The sequence below is a fragment of the Artemia franciscana genome, chromosome 5, assembly GCF_032884065.1.
Source record: "Artemia franciscana chromosome 5, ASM3288406v1, whole genome shotgun sequence".
Classification (NCBI taxonomy): domain Eukaryota; kingdom Metazoa; phylum Arthropoda; class Branchiopoda; order Anostraca; family Artemiidae; genus Artemia; species Artemia franciscana.
The window spans coordinates 49,232,990-49,240,068 of NC_088867.1; the positions used below are offsets into that span (position 1 = coordinate 49,232,990).

Here is a 7,079-nt window from a genome sequence, read left to right on the forward strand (position 1 = left end):
ATATCTATCTATATTCACAGGTGGGGCACAGGGACACAACTACAATGGTACGTAACTAATATGGCACGAAAAAAGCTAAAAAGAAAAACACTTTAAAAAAAGGATCGCCGGGGGGCACAGGGGGATATATAAATGACGACGGAGACACAGAGAATGTTCGATTAGCAATCACCATCAACAAAGCTCAAGGGCAATTATTACAATAATGAGGTATAGATCTGAATATGGATTGTTTTTCCCATGGACAATTATATATTACATGTTCAAGAGTCGATAAATCTGACAATCTATTTATATGCACAGACAATGGGACAGCGAAGAATGTTGTATGTTCGCAAGTTTTACTTAGTTAAAAACATATATATATTATCTATATTCATAGGTGGGACACAGGGACACAACTACAGTGGCGCGTAACTAATATGACACGTAACGACTTACGCGCGCGGGGGGGGGGCTTGGGGGGGGGGGCGAAGCGCCCCCACCAACTAGGTGTTGGGGTTGCGTGAAGTGCCACCCCAACAGCTAGTATATATATATATATATATATATATATATATATATATATATATATATATATATATATATATATATATATATATATATATATATATATATATATATGTATATACGTGTTAATTTATCAAATTTAATTTTTTTTTTAATTTGTTTACTGTAGTCGCTTTTTTCTAAGAATTCGTAACTACGAACTGTTTGACAGCAATCAGAGTCATTTTTATCTATACTGGTATTACATTCTATACACTCTTTACACATTCCATCATAAGAACTGCACATTTTTTTGTTTAGACTGGAAATGCACGTTTACCTCATCTTAGCCCGCGATAGAAATTGAGAAAAAGAGTATCTTATCTAGAAAGCTTTATGACAAAAGAAGCTTTATTATCTTCAATTCATAGCCATTCAAAACCTAGTCTTATCTAGTCTCTGCTGTTTGTGGCTGTCATTGTGACTACAGTATATGCAAAGTTTTAAGGCTTGATTTGCCAACATAGGATTGCTTTTACTTTATTGGTAAGTTTTTTTTTACCAGGGGTTATGTGTATAAGCTTTCTAATGTGAAAAAGATGAAAAAAGAGGGATTACTTTTCTATATTTCTCTGGTAAAAAATTGCTTTCCTTTCGTTGGTTTATTTCTGTGACGTATTTTCGTAATCCAGATACATTGGTCCATCTTTTTTAAGATATAATAAATACGTCAATTTGGGGAAGGGCACAGCCCCCGAGGTCTTCTCTGCCATCGTGTTATATTGACCACACTTTGTTCTTGATCTGTAATGAAACCGGTTTCAAACAGTTCGTGGTAACGAACTATAGTAAGGAGCGACCCAGCTCACTAATAAACGAAACTCTAAAAAATGAAATTTTGATACTAATAGATAAATCAGAGGAATCGGATTTTTATGCAGATTTTAAATATATAAGTTTCATAAAATTTAGTATTACCCATGAAAAGTTACGACCCTGAGAAAATTTGCCTTATTTTGGAAAATAGGGGGAAATACCCCCTAAAATTCATAGAATCTTAACGAAAATCACACCATCCCATTCAGTGTATCAGAAAACACTACTGTAGAAGTGTCAAGGTCCTATCTACAAGATGTGGAACTTCGTATTTATTTGCCAGAAGACTGATCACGGGTGCGTGTTTATTTGTTTGCTAGTTGTTTTGTTTTGTTTTTTGTTTCCAGGGGTGATCGCTTAGACCCAGTTGTCCTAGAATGTCCCGAAAGGGCTCATTCTAACGAAAATTAAAAGTTCTAGAGCCCTTTTGAAGCGACAAAAAATTGGAGGGCACATCGGCCCCCTCTTACACTCATTTTCCCACAAAGTCAACAGATCAAAATTTTGAGATAGCCATTTTGTTCAGTATAGTCGAAAAACATAAGAACTACGTCTTTGGGGACGAGATACTCTCCCGCAGCCCCCAGGGGAGGGGCTGGAAGCCACAAACTTTGACCAGTTTTTACATAAAGTAATGGATATTGGGAAGTGTACAGGCGTTTTCAGGGGGACTTTTTTTGGTTGGGGGGTTGAGGCGATGGGGCTACGTGGGAGGGTCTTTCCTTGGAGGAATTTTTCATGAGGGAAAAGAAATTCCATGAAGGGGGCACAGGGTTTTCTTTGCATTATTTAAAAAAACAATGAAAAAATAAATATGAAAAAGTTCTTTCAACTGAAAGTAAGGAGCTGCATTAAACCTTAAAACGAACTGAAATTATTACGCATATGAGGGTCCATCTCTTCCTAAATACCTCGCTCTTTACGCTAAAGTATTTTTACTAATTTCAAATGTTTATTCTACGGCCTTTGTGATTCGGGAGTCATTCTTAAAGAATTGGGACAAAATTTAAGCTTAGTGTAAAAAGCGAGGTACTAACGAGGGGGCAAAACCCCCTCATATACGTAATAAAAATATACGAATATGGAATATTGTTGCATACGTTAATTCGTAAGTTATGTATATTTTTTACCAATAAAAACGTTCGTAAAAAATTAAAAGTTCTAGTTGCCTTTATAAGTAACCAAGAAATTGGAGGGCAGCTAGGCCTCCTTTCCAACCCTTTTGTTCTCAAAATCGTCCGATCAAAACTAAGAGAAAGCCATCTAGTGAAAAAAAAATTAATATTCAAATTTTGATGTAATTATTCCTGTGCCGAGAGCCAATATCAAAACATGTCAGCTCAAAAACGTTCAGAAATTAAATAAAAAAACAAGTTTTTTAACTGAAAATAAGGAGCGACAATAAAACTTAAAACAAACAGAAATTACTCTGTGTATGAAAGGGGCTGTTCCCTCCTCAACATCCCGCTCTTTACGCTAAAGTTTTTTACTGTTTAAAAAGTAGAGTAGAGAGAAAGAGAAAAACTTTAGCTTGAAGGGTTGGGCGTTGAGGAGGGAACAGCCTCTTTCATGCAAGGAGTAATTTCTGTTCGTTTTAAGTCTTAGTGTCGCTCCTTACTTTCAGTTAATAAACCTGTTTTTTTATTTAATTCTTTGTCAATTAGGAGATAATCAGCTTAGCCGGAGCGAGATAAATTAATGTGCAAATATAGTTCAGTTGAATATTAATATAGAGAGGCCGTTAGTTTAAATATTTAGTATAATGTGTTCTGGGCGGCCTGCTTTCCATATTTCTCTGTTGTAGTGTCCATAATTTTTTATGACACTTGGTATTTACCAAGTGACATATAGCGATCGCAAATTCTGTCGGTCCGTCGGTTTGTCTGTCTGTCAGGTTCAAGTTCTATTTATTTTCATAAAATAACAATAACAAAAACAATATCCCAAGGGGCTCAATGGTTTTCCTAGTCTGGGCACTTCCAGATAAGCTAGGACGATGAAATTTGGCAGGCGTATCAGGAACCAGACCAGATTAAATTAAAAAAGTTCATTTCCCTGATTCGACAATCTGGAGGGAGTGGGGGGACGGTTAATCTGGAAAATTAGAAAAAATGAGGTGTTTTTAACTTAGGAACGGGTGATTGGATCTTAATAAAATTTGGTATTTAGAAGGATATCGTGTCTCAGAGCTACTATTTTAAATACTGAACGGATCCAGTGACCCTGGGGGGATTTGGAGGGGGAAACCTTAAATCTTGAAAAACAGTTAGAGTGGAGGAATCGGGATGAAACTTGGTGGGAAAAATAAGCACAAGTCCTACATATGTGATTGACATAACCGGAACGGATCTGCTATCTATGGGGGAGTCGGAAGGAGGGTTGATTCTGAAAAATAAGGAAAATGATGTATTGTTAACTTACGAAGGAGTGATCGAATCTTAATGAAATTTGATATTTAGAAGGACCTCGTAACTCATATCACTTATTTTAAATCCCGACCAGATCCTGTGTAATTGGAGGAAGTGGGAGGGGGGCTGGAAATCTTAAAATCGGACCGAATCAACCCTCTTTGAGGGAGTTGGGGAGGGGACCTAATTCGGTAATTTGGAAAAATTAGAAAAAAAGAGGTATTTTTAATTTACGAAAGAGTGATCGGATCTTAATACAATTTGATATTTGGAAGTAACTCGTGTCTCAGAGCTCTAATTTTAAATTCTGACCGGATCCGGTGACATTGGGGGGAGTTGGAGGAAGAAATCGGATATCTTGGAAAACGATCAGAGTGGAGAGATCGTGATGATACTTGGTGGGAAGAATAAGCACAAGTTCTAGATACGTGATTGGTATAACCAGACCGGATTGGCCCTCTTTGGGGGAGTTGGGGGGAGGGGTTTATTCGGAATAATTAGAAAAATTAGGTATTTGTACCTTACAAACCGGTGATCAGATCTTAATGAAATTTGATATTTAGAAGGATCTTGTCCTTCAAAGCTTAGATCCGGTGACATTTGGACGAGTTGGAGGGGAAACCGGAAATCTTGGAAACGTGAAAATTGAGGTATCTTTATCTTACGAACAGGTGAGCGGGTCTTAATGAAACTTGATATATAGAAAGATCTTATGTCTCAGATGCTCTATTTTCAATTTGAATTGGATCCAGGGACATGGGGATTGAAGGGTGGAAACAAGTATCTTGGAAACCAGAAATCTTGGAAAACACTTAGAGTGGGGAGATTGGGGTGAAACTTGATGGGAAGAATAAGCACAACTTATAGATACTTGATTGACATAATCGGACTGGATCCACTTTCTTTGGGGGAGTTGGGGGGACTAATTCGGGAAAATTAGAAAAAATGAGGTATTTGTAACTTACGAACGGGTGATCAGATCTTAATGAAATTTGATATTTTGAGGGATGTTGCGCTTTAGAGCTCTTATTTTAAATCTCGACCTTATTCGGTGATATTGGGGGGATTTTGAGGGGGAAACAGGAAATCTTGGAAAACACTTAGAGCGGAGAGATCAGGATGAAACTTGATGGGAAGAATAAGCAAAATGTCGTAGATACGTGATTGACGTAACCAGAATGGATTTGATCTCTCTGGGGAAGTTAGGGGGGGGAGGCTCCAGCGCTTTGGCGAGTTTGGTGCCTCTGGGCGTGCTAGGACGATGAAAACTTGTAGACGAGTCAGGGACCTGCATAAATTTGACTTGATAAAGTTGTTTTCCCTTATTCGACCATCTGGGGGGCTGAAGGTAGAGGAAAAGTTAGAAAAAATGAGGTATTTTTAACTCACGTGTAGTGACCTGATCTTAATGAATTTTGATATTTAGAAGGACCTTGTGTATCAGAGCTCTTATTTTAAATCCTGACCGGCAATAAGCGTTTGATTTTCCTTTTAAATCAATCTATTGATTCTTAGAATTTTGCTAGAGCTCATGCCATATGAGCTCTTGGCTTTCGGCTTTTCCGACCTCGTCAAAAGTGCCGTATGAGCTCTTAGTTCTTGTTTTACTAAAGTATTATACTTTCATCATACATTGGAATATTTTGTTATGATTAACCTAATTTCACCTCCTGAGTGCGGTTGCCATAACACCTAAGTACCAAAAATTGAAAAGACAACAGCAAAAAGCCCTCTCCCCCCAAATTTACAATAGGTGAACTATTAAATACATCCTAAAAATACTATAGGGAAATGTATTTTTACCTTAAAGTGGAATTTTGAGATAAAAGCGTTGATTTTAATATAAGCCATAGGCTCCATTATCAGAAATTAACTTTTCAACCCCTGAATTCAGATGGTTGGAGAGAGAGAGAGAGAGAGAGAGAGAGAGAGAGAGAGAGAGAGAGAGAGAGAGAGAGAGAGAGAGAGAGAGAGAGAGAGAGAGTAGCAGTAGTAGTATTTTTCTTCTGCATAATCAAAGTCAATTATCAATTATCCTTTTGATGCCTGCTGTCTTACAGGCCCCAGTACTAGCTTATGACTCAGCAATTCCCACCATTAATCTAATTTAATCTAATTAGTCATTAATCTAAATCTAATTAGTCATTAATCTAAAAATAATCATCTTACGCTAAGCGCAGGGACACTAAAGCATTTCTTCTCTGTATAATCAGAGACAATTGCTTCCCAATCTTTAAAAGCTACGATACATATTCTCCTTTTTTAAGCCTGTTACTTGAAAGGCTTTTTTGCTAGTTTATGTGTCAGTAAGTCCTAACCAATCACTAATCTAAAAATAATCATTTGAAACCATAGTGGGTACCAGATAGTTGCGGGTACCTGAAGTAAGTACTTCTCCATTGTACGATGAGAGCTACTTAGTTTCCAATCCTCCTCAAGAGAGCTGATTTTACTGATATCCTAGCCTATTCTAATATTTCATATCTTTACTGGGATTTCAGAGAAGTCTTCCATAACGTTAGCAAAATTATCTTCACTAAATCTAACAAAGAGATGAATCGGACTGTTTCTTTTGTGTACACTTCACTAATTTGAAAACTAAGCTCAGTGTAAATATTGGTCTGACCTTACTTTCTCAATTTTTTTAAGTTTAATGTAAGTAAACACATTATTTTAACTTCTTATAACAAGCTAGAAGCTTGATTTGATTTGGTTTTTCTTTTTTTTTTCTTACTGCTACTAAAGGAGCTACAGCTAAAGGGATTAGAGAGAAACAAAAACCGTAGAGTTTTTCCACGGTATGAGAATTGAAGTAATGTTACTAAAAATAAAGAAACAGTAGTTTATTCATCTTTTATTTGAAGCTCATCTATTTATTATATATATATATATATATATATATATATATATATATATATATATATATATATATATATATATATATATATATATATATATATATATATGCATATATATATATATATATATATATATATATATATATATATATATATATATATATATATATATATATATATATATATATATATATATATATATATATATATATATATACATATATATATATTTGAACGCAGTGGTGGGTATATTACATATTGTTGAAGTTAGAATCAGGCACTGATTTTGAATGTGTAAGACCGGACCTCCTGTATGTTTACACCCTCCTCTTAGGCTCTGAATGGGAGGGGGAGGGAAGCAATACCTGTGTTAAACAAGAAGACATAAAACTATATGTAAAAACAGGAAAATAAGATATTCCAATTGAGATTTTGTTTTTCGTTTTAT

At 35.7% G+C, this 7,079-nt stretch overlaps 1 protein-coding gene across 1 annotated transcript in view; it reads left to right on the top strand.

Annotated features, from left to right (window-relative positions):
• Positions 1-7,079, top strand: part of LOC136027528 (zinc finger MYND domain-containing protein 11-like) — a 447,024-nt gene that overhangs the window by 254,177 nt on the left and 185,768 nt on the right. The window lies entirely within an intron of this gene.